This window comes from Aethalodelphis obliquidens, unplaced genomic scaffold, assembly GCF_003676395.1.
Source record: "Aethalodelphis obliquidens isolate GAN/ISIS:26980383/991018 unplaced genomic scaffold, ASM367639v1 scaffold4, whole genome shotgun sequence".
Lineage (NCBI taxonomy): Eukaryota > Metazoa > Chordata > Mammalia > Artiodactyla > Delphinidae > Aethalodelphis > Aethalodelphis obliquidens.
Window position 1 is genome coordinate 60,212,235 of NW_020837948.1, and position 16,967 is coordinate 60,229,201.

A 16,967-nucleotide genomic window follows, 5' to 3' on the forward strand; every position below is an offset into this window, starting at 1 on the left:
GAGGTGGGAAATGTCGTTAGTGCCTCCAGGCTAGATTTTATTAAGTGCTTTCTGTGTTCTGGGCACTGCTTTAAGCATCTCTCCTGGGTGGTTCTGTTTAACCCTCAAAACTACCTAATGAAGCAGACACTCTTATTATCTCCTTTTAACAGATGAGAAAAATGAGACCCTGAAACACCAAAGAAATTGATGCAAGCTAGCAAGTGTTGGAGCCAGAATTCGAAACCCAGCTGAGCCCACCAGTACGATCCCACACGTGCTACCGGCCAAGCAGGTAGAAAGAGGAAGCTAATTATAGCAAAACCCCCAGAGCAAGGGTGCGAGCTGACACCCACTGAGAAACTTGGGGTGTTTGGGCATGAGTGAGGTCAGAAGGCAGCAGCCTCTTTGGAGTGACGGTAACACCAAGCACAAGAGAAGCGCTGGCCCCCTTGGACTCCCAGGCAGTGACCTGATAAGGATGTGGCCCCCTGTGGAGGCCAAGCCAGACCAGAACACAGGTGAGCAGTCAGTGAAGACGAACCATTCTCGGCACTGCCCATTGCAGGTTACTCTGATTGTCTTCTAGTCCAGTCCACCCAAGGGCTCTGGGGCAGCCTCTGCAGGAGAACGTGATATCACCTGAAAGAAAGCACAGGTTCAGTGAAAGACCTGGTCCACCAGAAGCTTGAGGGAAACTGAGAGGAGAGCTTCCTCCTGCTTTGTGCCCCAATGATGGAGTGGAAGGTAGGTGGGAGGTCTTTGTTCCAGGTAATAGGAACAGCTGTCAGAGCTAAACAGAGGCGTGGTCTCATCCAGTGTAAGAGGGGGAGTGTCAGGGTGAACCTCATGAAATTGCCATTGAGGTAGGTCAAAAACAGAAGGGTATTGACAATTTCACTTGTTAATTCTAATTCAGCTCAGCCGCCAGCAGAGCATCAGCTGTGGCTGAGAAGAGGGTATATTAACACAGTGGATGGGTAAGTACAGGGAGCGGGGAGAAGCCAGCGTGGGGGAGGTCAGAGGTCAGATAAGGCCTGAGATATTCAAGAGAGCCCTTGAGCCCAGAGAAAGGAGCTTGCTGTGGCCGAAGCATTTCCCTGCGCAGGAGCTGGAGGACAAGACCAGCGTCCTATGAATATCGTCCGAATCCTGTTCTGAGCTGACCTGACCTGGGAATGAGCATTACGCGACACACAGGTAGAGGTGGCCAAGCTGGCCATGTCAGCTGAGTGTCACCAGTACCCATGGGCTGGGTGACCAGGGGAGGCTTCTTGGAGGAGGTGCACCTTGAGCTAATTTTTTTCAAGGACGGGTGGGAATTAAAACAGTTGCAGAGAAAAGAAGAAGGTGAGAGCTGGAGAAATCTATTATACAATGCTACAGGTATTTTAAAACAGAGAAAGTCACAAAACGGTATGGATACAATGATTTTTTTTGTTAAAAACAAAAAAAATATACGTATGAGTATATACATCTGCATGCAGACACATATCTATTCATAGAATGATATATGGAAGTATATTTATTAAAATGTTAACTATGTTGTTATTACTGGGCGTTACTTTCTTCTTTGTGCTTATCTGTATTTTCTAATTGTTCTTCAGTAAGCAGGTATTTCTTGTAAAACATGTTTTAAAGGGTAAAGAATATAGGCTGCCTGAAGTCCTGCCAGTGTGTAGATGCCCTGTGAGAGAAAGCTGCTACCTGAATGTGAGTTAGAATTCCTCCCAGGTGTTACTGAGGTAGTGAACGCCACAGGATTCCCACAGCTCCTAGGATACCTAACAGAATGGTTTACGAGTGCACACTCCGTAGGTTTAATTCGATCTCCACAACTTGCTAGTTAGTAAAATGGAATAATGATAGTACCTACTTCTGAGCCTCTTTTTGAGCGCTCGGAGAATGTTACTATTGGCTTCTCTGCCTCTGTCACGCTCCCTCTTTTACACACACACACTCTGACTTGAACACTGCTCTCAACCATCCACATGAAGATAGTGTAGACTGACCAGGGCTTCTCAGACTTTAATGTGCACATAAACAACCTGGGAACCTTGTTAAAATGCAGGTTCTACCTCAGGAGGGCTGAGCTGGAGCCTGAGACTCTAACAAGCTCCAGGTGATGTCCCGCTGCTGATCCGTGGACCACACTTTGCGAAGTGAAGGTGAGAATGAGTTCATGTCCTTTGAGGACGTCCTGGAACAAAATGTACTTCAGCGTATTCAGGTATTACCTGTCACATGGATTTCCATCTCTCTTGGGCAAGTATTACGTCACCCTGTTCCTCAGGAAACAGAAACACCTACTTCTATGTGTAAGACTCTGTGCTGGATTCTGGGACATCAAGGTCTCTGTTGTAAGGCAGGGCCCCTGCCTTAAGGAGCTTATATTCAACACCTAAACATAAAAATCTAGGCAGCCAATAAAAGAACCTATTCTGGGTGCCAAAGGAGGGCTACAGACAGTGAATGAGAGTGAGACTCCAGGGTCTATTCTAAATTCTGTAGAGAACTTAAGTCCAAATACTTCCTTTGAGATGTTGAAGAGTAGCAAATGCTCCAGATGCAGGGCTTCATTAATAAGTCTTAACTTTTTTTAAAGGAGATGTTGGGGGTAGGAGTTTATTAATTAATTAATTTATTTTTGCTGTGTTGGGTCTTTGTTTCTGTGCGAAGGCTTTCTCTAGTTGTGGCAAGCAGGGGCCACTCTTCATCGCGGTGCACGGGCCTCTCACTATCGCGGCCTCTCTTGTTGCGGAGCACAGGCTCCAGACGCGCGGGCTCAGTAGTTGTGGCTCACGGGCCTAGTTGCCCCACGGCATGTGGGATCCTCCCAGACCAGGGCTCGAACCCGTGTCCCCTGCATTAGCAGGCAGATTTGCAACCACTGCGCCACCAGGGAAACCTTAAGTCTTAACTTTTAATGTGAGAGTCACGTCTCTGTGTATAAATATATGCTCCTGGGACTTCCCTGGTGGCACAGTGGTTAAGAGTCCGCATGCCCATGCAGGGGACACGGGTTCGAGCCCTCGTCCAGGAAGGTCCCACATGTCACGGAGCAACTAAGCCCGTGTGCCACAACTACTGAGCCTGCGCTCTAGAGCCCATGAGCCACAACTACTGAGCCCACGTGCCACAACTACTGAAGTCCATGCACCTGAAGCCCATTCTCTGCAACAAGAGAAGCCACCGCGATAAGAAGCCCAAGCACCACAATGAAGAGTAGCCCCCGCTCGCCACAACTAGAGAGAGCCCGCATGCAGCAATGAAGACCCAATGCAGCCAAAAATAAAATATAAATAAATAAATTTATTTAAAAAAACAACAACAAAAAATAAATATATGCTCCTATGGGTTTTGTGAAGTTGTGGTGTATTGTTTTTGTAGCAGCCAGCCTTCCTCATTCCTCATTAGTGGGGTAAACAGGGGTGGAGATACGGAAGTCATCTGGAACATAAATACACAGGCTGGCAGCCACACCGCTCCATTGTAGCCATTGTTTAAGGAACACGTTTGTCTCATTCAGCTGCATCTTGTGGGGCTTTCAGCTTCTGCTTTATTCCATTTGAAAATTATTTGCTATCGAAACAGTGATGTCAAATTGGTGTAGGTGGGGCTTAGGGCCATGAATAAACACAAAATAGTTCAATACAGGGGAAACGAGTTATTATTAAGTCTAAGAGTTGTCCATTTGTGCAGGTCACCCCTCCCAAGCCCTGTGTTTTGGGCAGAGCAGTCTGCCAGGCTTGGGGGGGGCGCTGGCTTACCTTGGAGAAAGTGTCATTTTATTTTATTTTATTTTTATTATTATTATTTTTTGCGGTACGTGGGCCTCTCACTGCTGTGGCCTCTCCCGTTGCGGAGCACAGGCTCCAGACGCGCAGGCTCAGCGGCCATGGCTCGCGGGCCCAGCCGCTCCGTGGCATGTGGGATCTTCCCAAACCGGGGCACGAACCCGTGTCCCCTGCACCGGCAGGCGGACTCTCAACCACTGTGCCACCAGGGAAGCCCCTATTTTTTATTATGTTTTAATTGTAGTATAGTTAATTTACGGTGTTATGTTAGTTTCTGGTGTACAGCACAGTGGTTCAGTTATACGTATATACATATTCTTTTTCATGTTCTTTTCCATTATAGGTTGTTACAAGATATTGAATATAATTCCCTGTGCTATATGGTAGGACCTTGTTGTTTATCTATTTTTTATATTAGTTTGTATCTGCTAGTCCCAAACTCCTAATTCATACCTCCACCCTTTCCCCTTTGGTAGCCCTAAGTTTGTTTTCTATGTCTATGTGTCTGTTTCTGTTTTGTAAATAAGTTCATTAGTATTATTTTTTGGATTCCACATGTAAGTGATATCATATGGTATTTGTCTTTCTCTGTCTGACTTACTTCACTTAGTATGATCATCTCTAGGTCTGAGAAAGTGTCCATTTTGAATAGCACAATGTCTTAGAATACAGCAGCCCTGCTGAAACAGGACGTGGTCTGCCCGCAGAAGCAGTGGGGAAGAAGAGAGAGGGGACCTAATGGGGCACATTGACAATGTGATCAAATGTTAGAATATTTTCTTGAGTGGTTATTTCCCTAGGAAGCAAGAGCTCTTTTTGGAGATCAGGAATTTCTATCAGGTGGCAACACTTTGGAATGGAAACTCCTGGAAAACAGGGCTCCCTGGGGAAGCTTGGAGTTGAGCAGAACTGAAGCTGGCAGGAACTGCCATGGGAAGCCATGGGGCCCAGAGAGACCCTCCAGACCTGGCCCACGGGGAGGAGGGGGGATGTAAACAAGATTGCCCAGCAATATCAGCTCTTTTTTATCAGGTGCTAATTATGTTCCAGGCATTATATCCTTTGATTCTCCCAATAAACCTTATGACCTGGATAGTAATGTTGCTTCCATTCCCAAAGATGTGGAAATTGAGACTTAGCAGGGCCAAGAATTTGCCAAAGGTCATAAGAGAATAATGGAGAGAGATGAGCCTGTTCTGACTCCAGAACTGGCTTTACTAAACACCATTCTATGTCCTTAAAGAAAAAGACTGAGCCACAACCTTAGAGGTTGAATGTAATCTGCCAGAAGTGTTTGCTTTCACTAGACCCATGAAACTTACACCATGGTCGGGACAGAGCACCCATCAAATCAGGGCCCAGGGAGACCTAGAGGGTCACCAGCCTCCATCTGCCAGTTTTCACCTGGTGAAGGCAGTGAAATTGTAGCCCCGGAGCTACAGTGCCCGGACACCACTGCACCATTCACAGGGTTCCTACCAGGGCTCCAGGCCCATGCTGAGCCTCAGGGCAACATTAAGGGGCCCAGACTACCCCCTGGACAGATAAAGGGGACAGAGGTGGGATAGTTTCGGGGGCGTACTCAGAGTCACTCAGCCTGTAAGGGGCCAAGCCTTTGGCTACAGAAGTCGACCCTTGACCGCTGTGCCCTGCTGTGTGCAGGCCAGAGGCCTGGCGACTGCAGGTGAGCATGAGAGCCACCCGAGGACCAGGACCGCGATCCGGACAGTGTTGGAGGCCCCTTTGACTATGGCCTTTGAAAAGGCTGAGGGCAGACTGAGGCCAGAAGAACCCTCAGCCAGATTTGCAACTGTTTCACCACACATGTTCCAAACAACCTCATCAAAAAATGGGCAGAAGACCTAAAACATTTCTCCAAAGAAGACACACAGATGGCCAACAGGCACATGAAAAGATGCTCAACACTGCTAATTATTAGAGATGCAAATCAAAACTACAGTGAGGTATCACCTCATACCAGTCAGAATGGCCATCATCCAAAGGTCTACAAATAATAAATGCTGGAGAGAGTGTGGAGAAAGGGGAACCGTCCTACACTGTTGGTGGGAATGTAAATTGGTGCAGCCATTACGGAGGATAGTTTCGAGGTTCCTCAAAAAACTAAAAATAGTTACCATATGATTCAGCAACCCCACTTCTGGGCATATATACAGAAAAGACAAAACTCTAATTTGAAAAGATACATGCACCCCAATGTTCATTGCAGCACTATTTACAGTAGCCAAGACATGGAAGCAACCTGTGTCCATCGACAGGAGAATGATAAATAAGATGTGGTACATATATATAATGGAATATTAGCCATAAAAAAGAATGAAATACTGCCTTTTGCAGCAACATGGATGGACCTAGAGATTATCATATTAAGTGAAGCAAGTCAGAGAAAGACAAATATGATATCACTTATATGTGGATTCTAAAAATATGATACAAATGAACTTATTGACAAAACAGAAACAGACTCACAGACATAGAAAACAAATGTATGGTTACCAAGGGGGAAAGTTGGTGGTGGGGGAGGGATAAATTAGGAGCTTGAGATTAACAGATACGTACTACTTTATATAAAATAGATATGGGGGCTTCCCTGGTGGCGCAGTGGTTGAGAGTCCGCCTGCCGATGCAGGGGACACGGGTTCGTGCCCCGGTCCGGGAAGATCCCACATGCCGCGGAGCGGCTGGGCCCGTGAGCCATGGCCGCTGAGCCTGCGCATCCGGAGCCTGTGCTCCGTGACGGGAGAGGCCACAACAGTGAGAGACCCGTGTACCGCAAAAAAAAAAAAAAAAAGATAAAAGACAAGGTCCTACTGTGTAGCACAGGGGACTATATTCAATATCTTATAATAGCCTATAATGGAAAAGAATCTGAAAAAGAATATATATACATAAAACTGAAAAAAAACCGGAACCACTTTGCTGTACACCAGAAACTAACACCTAACACAACACCATAAATCAACTATACTTCAGTAAAATAAATGAATAACCACACATGTTCCATTCTTCTCCAGGGCCATCATTTCCCTCTCAGCACCCAGAGCCTTCATTCTGACCTGTGGCCTCCCAGCGGGGTTTGCCGCTGCACCATTCACCTGTGCACGTGTTGCACAAGTATCACTGAGTGATTCCCTTGTTCCAAACACTGAGCCTTTGGTGGGGGGCTTGGCAGTGCCCTTTGACCTGGAGTCCAGCTTGAGGGTGAAGTTTGGTGAGGATGAGGCTACATCATAAATGCTGATTTCTCCCTTAAGCTCTATCCTCTAAGTCTGCCCATAGGAATTGAAAACTCAGAGAAGAAGACAAAAAAAAAAAAAAAAAAAAAAATTCCCAGCAGAAACCGTAAATGGAAAACCGACCATCCAGTTCTAATGGCATGTGGATCTGACAGAGAAAGGAGCTCGGACTCCACAAACTAAGGCAGGGTCTTTACAAGGTGTGCAGCCCAGTAAGGATGGTGGGTATGGAAACAGTGCTTTGCAAACTCTGAAGTGACACTTGAGTGTGGGTTGCTGTTTTAATGAAATAAAATACATGTCTTAGAAAATAAAATATCCAAGAAATGCAGCTCAGGAACTGGGGCAAATTAAAAGTGAAATTTGCAATCATATAAGCCATTCAGGGACTGCAAATCATACAGTGCCTTAATTTTTCACCCTAGTCACAAGTTGCTGGTTTGAGGCCCAATTTCTAGATTCCCTTTTGAGTTCTTCCTTTCCAGAAGGCATACTCGTCTCCCTACTGTCCTCTGCCACTTCTCTTCTTCTCCACCACCACCCAGGGCTGTGACATATGTCTGTGCAGTTTGTCCCCAGCGCAGCTGCAGCAGGGGCCATTCACAGCGAAGTCTATGAGTCAGACCATTGATTCTTTTTTTTTTATAACATTTTTATTGGAGTATAATTGTTTTACAATGGTGTGTTAGTTTCTGCTTTATAACAAAGTGAATCAGTTATTCATATACATATATACCCATATCTCTTCCCTCTTGTGTCTTCCACCCTCCCACCCTTCTAGCTGGTCACAAAGCACCGAGCTGATCTCCCAGTGCTATGCGGCTTCTTCCCACTAGCTATCTATTTTACGTTTGGTAGTGTATATATGTCCATGCCACTCTCTCACTTTGTCCCAGCTTACCCTTCCCCCTCCCCATATCCTCAAGTCCATTCTCTAGTATGTCTGTGTCTTTATTCCCGTCTTGCCCTAGGTTCTTCATGATCTTTTTTTTTGGATTCCATATATATGTGTTAGCATACGGTATTTGTTTTTCTCTTTATGACTTACTTCACTCTGTATGACAGACTCTAGGTCCATCCATCTCATTACAAATAACTCAATTTCATTTCTTTTTATGGCTGACTAATATTCCATTGTATATATGTGTCACATCTTTATCCATTCATCTGTTGATGGACACTTAGGTTGCTTCCATGTCCTGGTTATTGTAAATAGAGCTGCAGTGAACATTGTGGTACATGGTTCTTTATGAATTATGGTTTTCTCAGGGTATATGCCCAGTAGTGGGATTGCTGGGTCGTATGGTAGTTCTATTTTTAGTTTTTTAAGGAACCTCCATACTGTTCTCCATAGTGGCTGTATCAATTTACATTCCCACCAACAGTGCAAGAGGGTTCCCTTTTCTCCACACCCTCTCCAGCATTTATTGTTTGCAGATTTTTTGATGATGTCCATTCTGACTGGTGTGAGGTGATACCTCATTGTAGTTTTGATTTACATTTCTCTAATGATTAGTGATGTTGAGCATCCTTTCACGTGTTTGTTGGCAATCTGTATATCTTCTTTGGAGAAATGTCTATTTAGGTCTTCTGCCCATTTTTGGATTGGGTTGTTTGTTTTTTTGATATTGAGCTGCATGAGCTGCTTGTAAATTTTAGAGATTAATCCTTTGTCAGTTGCTTCATTTGCAAATATTTTCTCCCATTCTGAGGGTAGACCATTGATTCTTAAACCCGCTGCACACTGGAATCGCTTGGGGGACTTTAAACATTATTGATGTCTTGGTCACTCCTCCAGAGAGTCTGATTTAATTGGTTTGAAGTACAGTCTGGGCACTGAGATTTTTTAAGCTTCTCAGGTAATTCTAATATGCAACCATGTTTGAGAACCACTGAATTAGACTATGCTGAGAATGGCATCCCCTGGGCATGTGGGGTATACAACCTGCTAGCCCTTCAGCTTGGCCCTGCTCGCCCCCATATGTGATCTTCAATGACCTGAACTCGCTAGTGGGAGAGATCACAGACTAAATACACACTTTTTTGAGTCTTGTTTTCCCTAGGGCTGGGATTGAGGTTAAGGAGAGCGTAGGTACTGATCTCTGAGTCTTTGAAGGCTCTCTTAACACTTCCTGCATCCTTCTGAGGGATGAGGGAGAGGCAGGGGTCTAATCCCACTGAAAACTGGGAATTTTTCAAGCCTGGTTTTGGAGGCTACCCAACTCCAGTGCTCTGCCCAGGGTGAGCATGCTGTTTTGATCGCCTGGCTGAGAGAGTGATTTAGGCCCTCGGAAGAATCTGGCTTATTTCCCCTGGTACCTAGGTCATTCCGTGATTATAAATCAGCCACTGTTAGCAGCTGCATTTCCCTCTCCCAGGCCGCAAGGGAACTGTGCAGTTTTTACTGAATTAGCAACTTAATTGCAATAAATATAGCTCTAATGCCCCAAAGAAGTTATGGCAGCTCCCAAAGGTGTCTGGCTTCCCACACTCCCCCTACCCCAACCTCCTCTCCAAACTCAGGGAGCGAGTTAAACTCTGAGCAATTTGAACTTACTAAATCACAGCTTCTGGAATGAACTCACTTTGTTTTGCATACGTCAGTATCATCAGATCCTGCCATCTGCATTTAATGTCACCGTTTCCTATAACAACTAACATCCTTCAAATGGGGCAAAGAGGCTGACCAAAAATCCCACAAAAACCCAGAGAAGTGAGACAGATATGTGATACAAGCAAATCTGTTGACTCACGGTTCGGTCAAAAGCTCGCCTGTTTTACAACGTAGATGCTCTGTAACACACTGATGCTCCCCCCACCACGAGTGCATCTGTCATTCTAAAATTACAAGTTGAACTTTGTTGGCTGAAACCTTGCATCTGGCATGTGTATTTATACTTGGCATTTCAGAGTTAATATTTTTGGTTCAGCAGAGGGATTTAAAACAAACATTTTCTGAAAAGTTCCAAATTCTTGAGCAGTTATTTGAATCTGACTAAAGTGAATGAGAGAGAGAGAGAGAGAGAGAGAGAGAGAGAGAGAGAGAGAGAGAACCAAGTATGAAAGAGGCTGCTAGTGGCTTACCCAATATCTGTTCTACTCTTTTTTATATAGTCTGCAGTACATCCTCCAATTTCATCCTTTCTTCCAATGGTGTCCTTTTTTTTTCTACTCTTTTCCCTTTGTAATTTAACAACAGTAATTTTTAAAAATTTACATTTCCCAGATGTCTTTGCAGCTTGGTATGGCCACAGGATCAAATTCTGGTCAAAGAGGTAGAAGTGGAAGTATGATATGGAACTTCCAGAAAGGATTTCTTGAAAGGAATCAAATCAGGTGAGAGGTGTGTCCTTTTTTTTCTTTTCTTTTTCTCCTACCTTCTAGAATGTAGACATAATGCTGGAGCTTCAGTAGCCATCATGGACCATGAGATGACTTGGAGGAGGAAAGCCAGGTGCTAAATGAGGGTGGCGGAAAAAGAGGCCACTGATGACAGACAGATCAGCCTTGTATTGATACTATCTACCTCTGGATTTTTTATATGTGAGAGAGAAATAAACTTATCTTGTTTAAGTTAAAGTTATCTGGGGTTTTAATTTATACAAAAACAAATCTAATCCTACGTGATAGATGAGGATAGGGTAAAGTTAATAGAAAAGTCATTTCTTATAGTATGTCAGCACACTTTGGCCCATGTTAGTCCATCTGCTAGAGTGAGCAGCGTGACTTGAGGACATGGACATAACTATGTCTTGTGCTCAGCAAGGTTAAGCCACATGCCTCAAGTCACCCAGCTAATAAGCGACAGAGGCAGTATTCTAACTCAGCCTATGCGTTTACTTAACACTGCTGTCCCTGTCAGTGCAGCATGAGTCAATAACTACAGCTCTGTAGAATGTGCAGTTTTTAATCAACAGTATTATTATGTTTAGTCCTTAGCAGGCTGTGCAGTGGTCAGATCCGGCCTGAATCCATTCTGCACCCAAGGAGCTTGGGAGAGATTTGCTTACCCCAAAGATGCTCCCCTTCTGGAATCTACTGGACTTTGCAAGTAAGGCTTCTGTGTGTCTCTCCTTTATCCAGCCCCCGCCTGTGAGGCCCCACATAAATGGTAATAGATTCTGTATAACAGGAGAGAAGAGACTGTTGAGGGTCCATAGAAAGTTGCCTTTGCTTAGAGGATTTAAGTTACAGGTGGTTCCATGGACAAGGTTTGATGGCCTCCTACAACTAGACTTTCAAATCCAGGCAGTTACTTACAATATTGACAATGTAGCGTGAGAGGGCCCTCAACAACTGACGTGGCTAATCAGGGATGTGAGATGTGTTAACCCATCAAAATTAAGGAGAGGGAAGTCTTTTGGTTTATTTGGGCCATTCTGGTTCAGTGAGTGTAGTGACAATGAAATTTATTCCAGAGAACTTTAAGTCACGCCCTGGAAATACCAATTAAGTGACAAGCCGTCTGCTTTTCTCTCCATACCCAGAATAGTCTGTTATCCTAGTGTAGGGCCTGCAGCAGAGCTGTGAGGGCAGTGCTAGGTCCTGGAGTGAGGCGATTTCCTCCACGGACCACAAGGGCTCTGAGGGCACGTGTACCCAGTGCCTGCTTCACTGCCTGCCAATGAGATGGGCTTCCTAAATGTTTGTCGCTCAAAGAGTTGAATGAACTTCTTTTTTTTTTTAACACCTTTATTGGAGTATCATTGCTTTACAATGTGAATGAATTTCTGAGTGCCTATAATACTAACACTGAATAATCCTTTTTCAACATCACACCTTAAGACAGTGGTTGACATGGGAATAAAACCCAATCTTAGAAATACCTATGAAATAATTATATAATCCACATAAAATAGGTCCTTTGTAGCTGGTCTTAGCACATTGCCACACTTAAAAGGAGCAGAATTAGGTTCCACTATGTGGAACAGACAAACCAAAATAATACTGATTTAAACAAGATTTCAAAGTTTATTTCTCTCTCTCAAAAAGTTCTCTTAAAAGAACTCTGACGTAGATAGTCAGGCAGCATCATAGTCATTGGGGACCCAGCTTTCTTCTATCTTTCTGTTCTATCTTTGTAACAAGTGGTCTCCATCCTCAAGGTCACCTCATGGTTCAAGGTAGCTGCTGAAGCTTCTGTGATCACATATAAGTCGTAGTCTTCAAGGAAGAAAAACAGAATGAGGAAAAAGAGAAAGTCAAAAAAGGAATTCCCCCAGCTGTTTTCTAAGCAGTCTTTGAGGAAGCCCCTTCCAAAAACGTCTCCTTACATCCAGTTAGCCAGAACTTAGTCATATGGCCAAACTTAGCTGCAAAGGAGGCTGGGAAGTGTAGTCTTTTGCTGGGCACGTTGCCACCTCTCCCTCTCCCCCCAGTAATATACACCAGCAGTTCTCAACATTTTTGGTCTCGAAAACCCTTTATACCTGTAAAATTTACTGAGGAACCCAAAGAACTTTTGTTTATGGACTATCTATTAGTATTTACCATTTACTATATTAGAAATTAAAGCTAAAAAAGCATAAAATATTTGTTTATTCATTTAAAAATTATAATGCACATATCAAATCATCACATCGTACACTTTAAATATCTTACAATTTTTTGTCAGTTCTACCTCAATAAAGCTGGAAAAAAATTAAAACAGCTCCAGGACCTTCAAAAATATTAAAACATGAAAATTACAATTTTAAACTCTTTCTGTATTAAATAGCATATTTTTCCAAAGGAAAAAAGAAAATGAGAAGTGATATTGTTTTCCATTTCTGCAAATTTGTTTATTATCTTACTTAACAGAAGACAGCCAGACTCTCATATCTCATATCTGCTTCTGCTTTGAATCTGTTGCCATGTGTTGTTTTGGTTGAACTGTATGAAGAGAATCTGGTCTCACACAGATGTGTAGTTGGAAAATACAGAAGTATTTTAAAAGCTTTTCAGGTAATTGTGGATATTCCTCTTGGATACCAGACCAAAACCCAGGTGGTAAGTTCTGAAAAGCTAGTTGCAGTGTGGAATCTGAAATTGTATCAATGAACATTTTGTACTCTGTTACATTAAAATCCATTGGTCTATCTTGTACACTGAGTTCATTTTTCCCACACATGATTTTGTAATATCATGTCGTGGTCATGTGGAAAATATTCGTTCACTGAGTTATACTGACCTTTCAAATGCTGACACATTTCATTATATAAATTTTCAGAAATTACATTTTAAAATATCAATACCGATCTCAAAAGAAAAGTCCAATTTTGGAGAAGTTGTCAAGCTCACGATGACAAATAGAAGTTTTCAAAAATTCTAATTTTCACTTGGAAGGTTGAATGTTGTCATTGGCAACAAACACTGTCAGTTATTTCCCTTGAAGTGACAGGCTCACTTTGTTCAGTTTTGAGAACGTCTGCCAAATGCACGAGTGAATAACTATGGTGCCTCCTGCCACAGGCCTTCGAGGACCACAGGGTAGGCTGGGAAGTCGGTTGGGATGTCACTTGAGCACAGGGACCAGAAAGGTGACCCCCAAGGATGAGCCCCCCCGCCATGGCCTCCAAGGGGCTCTAACGAGGCACAGACACACTCTAGCCTAAACCTGTCCTCTTTGAGCTTTGTAGACAGCACGCAAAGCGATCTATTTGCCTTCTGAAAAATTCCAAGCATGCTTGTGTGGCTCCTGTTCAGGCTGTTCAGGGATTAGGGCGTCCTTCCTGGATGAGGTGGGATCAGACCAGCCCCACAGGCTCCGGAGGAGGAACCCCGGACCAATTCCAGGACAGAAAGGAGCAGGGGGGGCTGCTGTAGCCACGATTCCCTCTCACACCCACTTGGGGTGGGGAGGGAGGGGAAGCATGCAAAGGTAATCCCTGGAGCCCCTTCTGATGAGGAATCCGTTCACTTAGGTTGCTCTGTTTCACCTCTGAAGGTACAATGGTGGTGGCTCTTTGGTAAGTGAATGGCTGTCTGCTGTGAACAGTTTTTCAAGTGTGAAGGAGGAATCTGGGTTGAGACAAATCATCCGAGGAAGAACCACGTGGAATCGGATTCATGACTCTGTGCGCTGCCGTTACACTGACGTTGGTCAGTGTTTTACCCCATGGGCAGAGGACTTAAGCAACAACATATATGTGTGAAAATTCTTTCACGTACACAGTGAAAGCTCTGTTCTCTCCCCCAGAGACTTTGTGTGTGTGTGTCTATATAGAAGTGTTACTCATATTACATTGCCTTGTGTCCACATAGATGTATGCATACATACCACATTTGTTTCTGTGTCTTGTGTGTGTTTACCTGTTACATGTATAAGCAGCAGTGACAATGAAAATCATTTATCCTTGGACTCAAGAAGGTGAGGTTAACATTAAAAGCACATGGAGAGAGATCATTTCCTTTTCTTCCTGTATTCTAAAAATAATTTTATGAACAGGCAATATTATGAACATGATAAAACATTTATTAATTAGCATGAATTAAAGTGAAAAATAAGTCTCCCATCCTCTGCCCCAGACATGATTATTACCAGTTTTTAAGTCTTCTTCAAGAGATATTCTATATATTTAAAAAAGAGTATGCACACACAAACCCCTTTTTAAAAAAAAAAAATGTGTTCTTTTAAACTCATGGAAGGTTAAAACAGGAAAATCACATAGCTTCATCTCCAGCCCCTTGTGTGTAAGCACAGACTCCAGCACACATATTTGTGTCTATGATTTACACATGTGTAGGTTTTGTGCTGGAGGAAAAATTCCTTGTTATAAGAAAACTTCTGGAACCTAGAAAACTGACTTCCTTCCCAGTTCATCTGGTTATTAATCTTCCTAAAAGCGCAAGACAAATAAAATCCCCATATCTGAGACCTTTGTGGTATCCCAGAGGCAGGTGAGAATCATTCCCATGGAATTGTCTTCACTTTCTGATTTGTCATCAGTTCTTAGGAGCAATCCAGTAAGGGTTTATTTAGTACGGCTCTCTGTTGATTTTATAACCAACTGCTGACTGCTTGGGACATAAAACTCTTGATGATTTACAAGTAGTGAGTGGGAAAGAAATCCATAAATCACATTCAATAATAAGAAGGTGTAGGTGAACACACACACACACACACACACACACACACGCGCGCGCGCCCCTACACACACACCTTCAAAGGAAGAGTTGTAGGCATGACCAGAAAATATATTTGTTTTTAATTTGAAAATTGAGAACTCATTGGTAAGAGGCCCACAGTCAATAACCTCAGAGAGTTTAATAGTACCAGGTGGTATTTTAATGCAGAGCAAGAGGTTTTATTTCTTAGAGAGAAGACGCTGGTCCCCACTTTTGAAATGTTCAAAGGCGTTTTTATGGTCTCTGGAGTAAAAAACTTTTTTTTTTTTTTTTTCCTAAAAACTTTCACCAACCAAGCCAGGAATACTGATGGTTATCAGTTTTCTGATATTATTGAAACTCTTGAAACTATTATGCAACAAATATTTCTCAGACACTCAAAGATTTTTTTTATGTAATTTTTTTTCTAGACTGTGCTTAGAAAAATCTCTAATAATATGCTAAAAGTAGAAAAAAATAAGTTTCTAATTCCAGGAGAGTCCTAGGGTTTCAGGGAACTGCCAGGGAAATATAAAGCAAAAAACCTTGAAAAACATTTTTTTGGGGAAAGTGAAATTTAATAAATATGATTCTGCTACCATGAATAGTTTGCGAACTCTCTGCCTCCAAAATATAGTATAATATAGACAGAAATTAAGGATCCATTTATCCAAAAGCCAATCTCATTTGGATCCTGATTCAAACAAAACAAAGAGGTAAAAAATTAAACAGAATAGAGAAAACTGAAGACATTGAATAATGACGAAATATTTGAAGACATTAAGGAGTTATTATAAATTTGGGGGGTGTAATAACGGTGTTGTATTTTTTGGAGTTTTTATCTTTTAAAGATACACAATGAAACGTTTTAGGATAAAATGACTTGATGGTTTGGATTTGCTTTTTAAAAATCCAGGTGGGGGATTGTGGGTGGGAGGATAAAAGAAGTAAGATTGGCCATGAGTTGAGGGTGGGTAATGGCTACATAGGGTTTCATATACTATTCTCTCTAATCTTGTACTTGTTTGAAATTTTACATAATGAGGAAAAAAAAAAAGAGCTAAGTTGAACTAGAGTGGTTGTTAGCTATTTGAAAAGTTCTTCGTTTATTCATTTCACGTTTGTTATGCACCAGGAACCAAGCATCCGTAGAGGGCTTTGCGTGAGGCCCTTGGTGACTGTCAAGGGGTGTAAGCGGCAGTCTGCAGACAGTGCCTGCTTGTGACAGGCGGGGACACTACTGAGAGCTAGGCTGCCCGCCCCCTTCTCTCGGTTGGTAAGAAGGTGTCTATCCCACGACCACGTGAGGCACTTCCGTTTTGGGGGAGGAGCACCAGCCCCCTGGGGGTGTAGACCTTCAGCTCAGCCCCACAGCACTGACCCGATAGTAAACAAGGCCAAAGACGAACCCCAGAGGGCCGAAGCTGAAAACAGCCACCCAAGGCCAGCTCATCACAAGCAAGTGTCTTGTTTTCACACTGTACACCCCACCCCCCAAAAAAGTGGGGAGAGCACTTAAAGGGCTGTTTTGGAACAGAGCCACTTGCTGCATTTGAAACTTAGACCCATGCCTGGTTCAGTGGAGCGAAAGGGAAAACGGATGCCATCCCTGCGGGATACCTACCTCCCAGGGCCCTGCAGAGGGCGTGGCCAGACCCACACTGCAGGAGAGATCAGCCCGAGAGGAGAAAGACGTCTAAGAGCTTTGTGGAAGTTTCTTCCCTTTGGTGCCTGGGCCTCATTACCCAGGCTTGGAGGGTCCGTTCCTGTCCTGTCAAGGTTGGCAGCGGTCATCAGTGCCTCCAGACCAGAGGCCCAACCCAAACTGGCTCCCGAGAGATGTGAACATTTA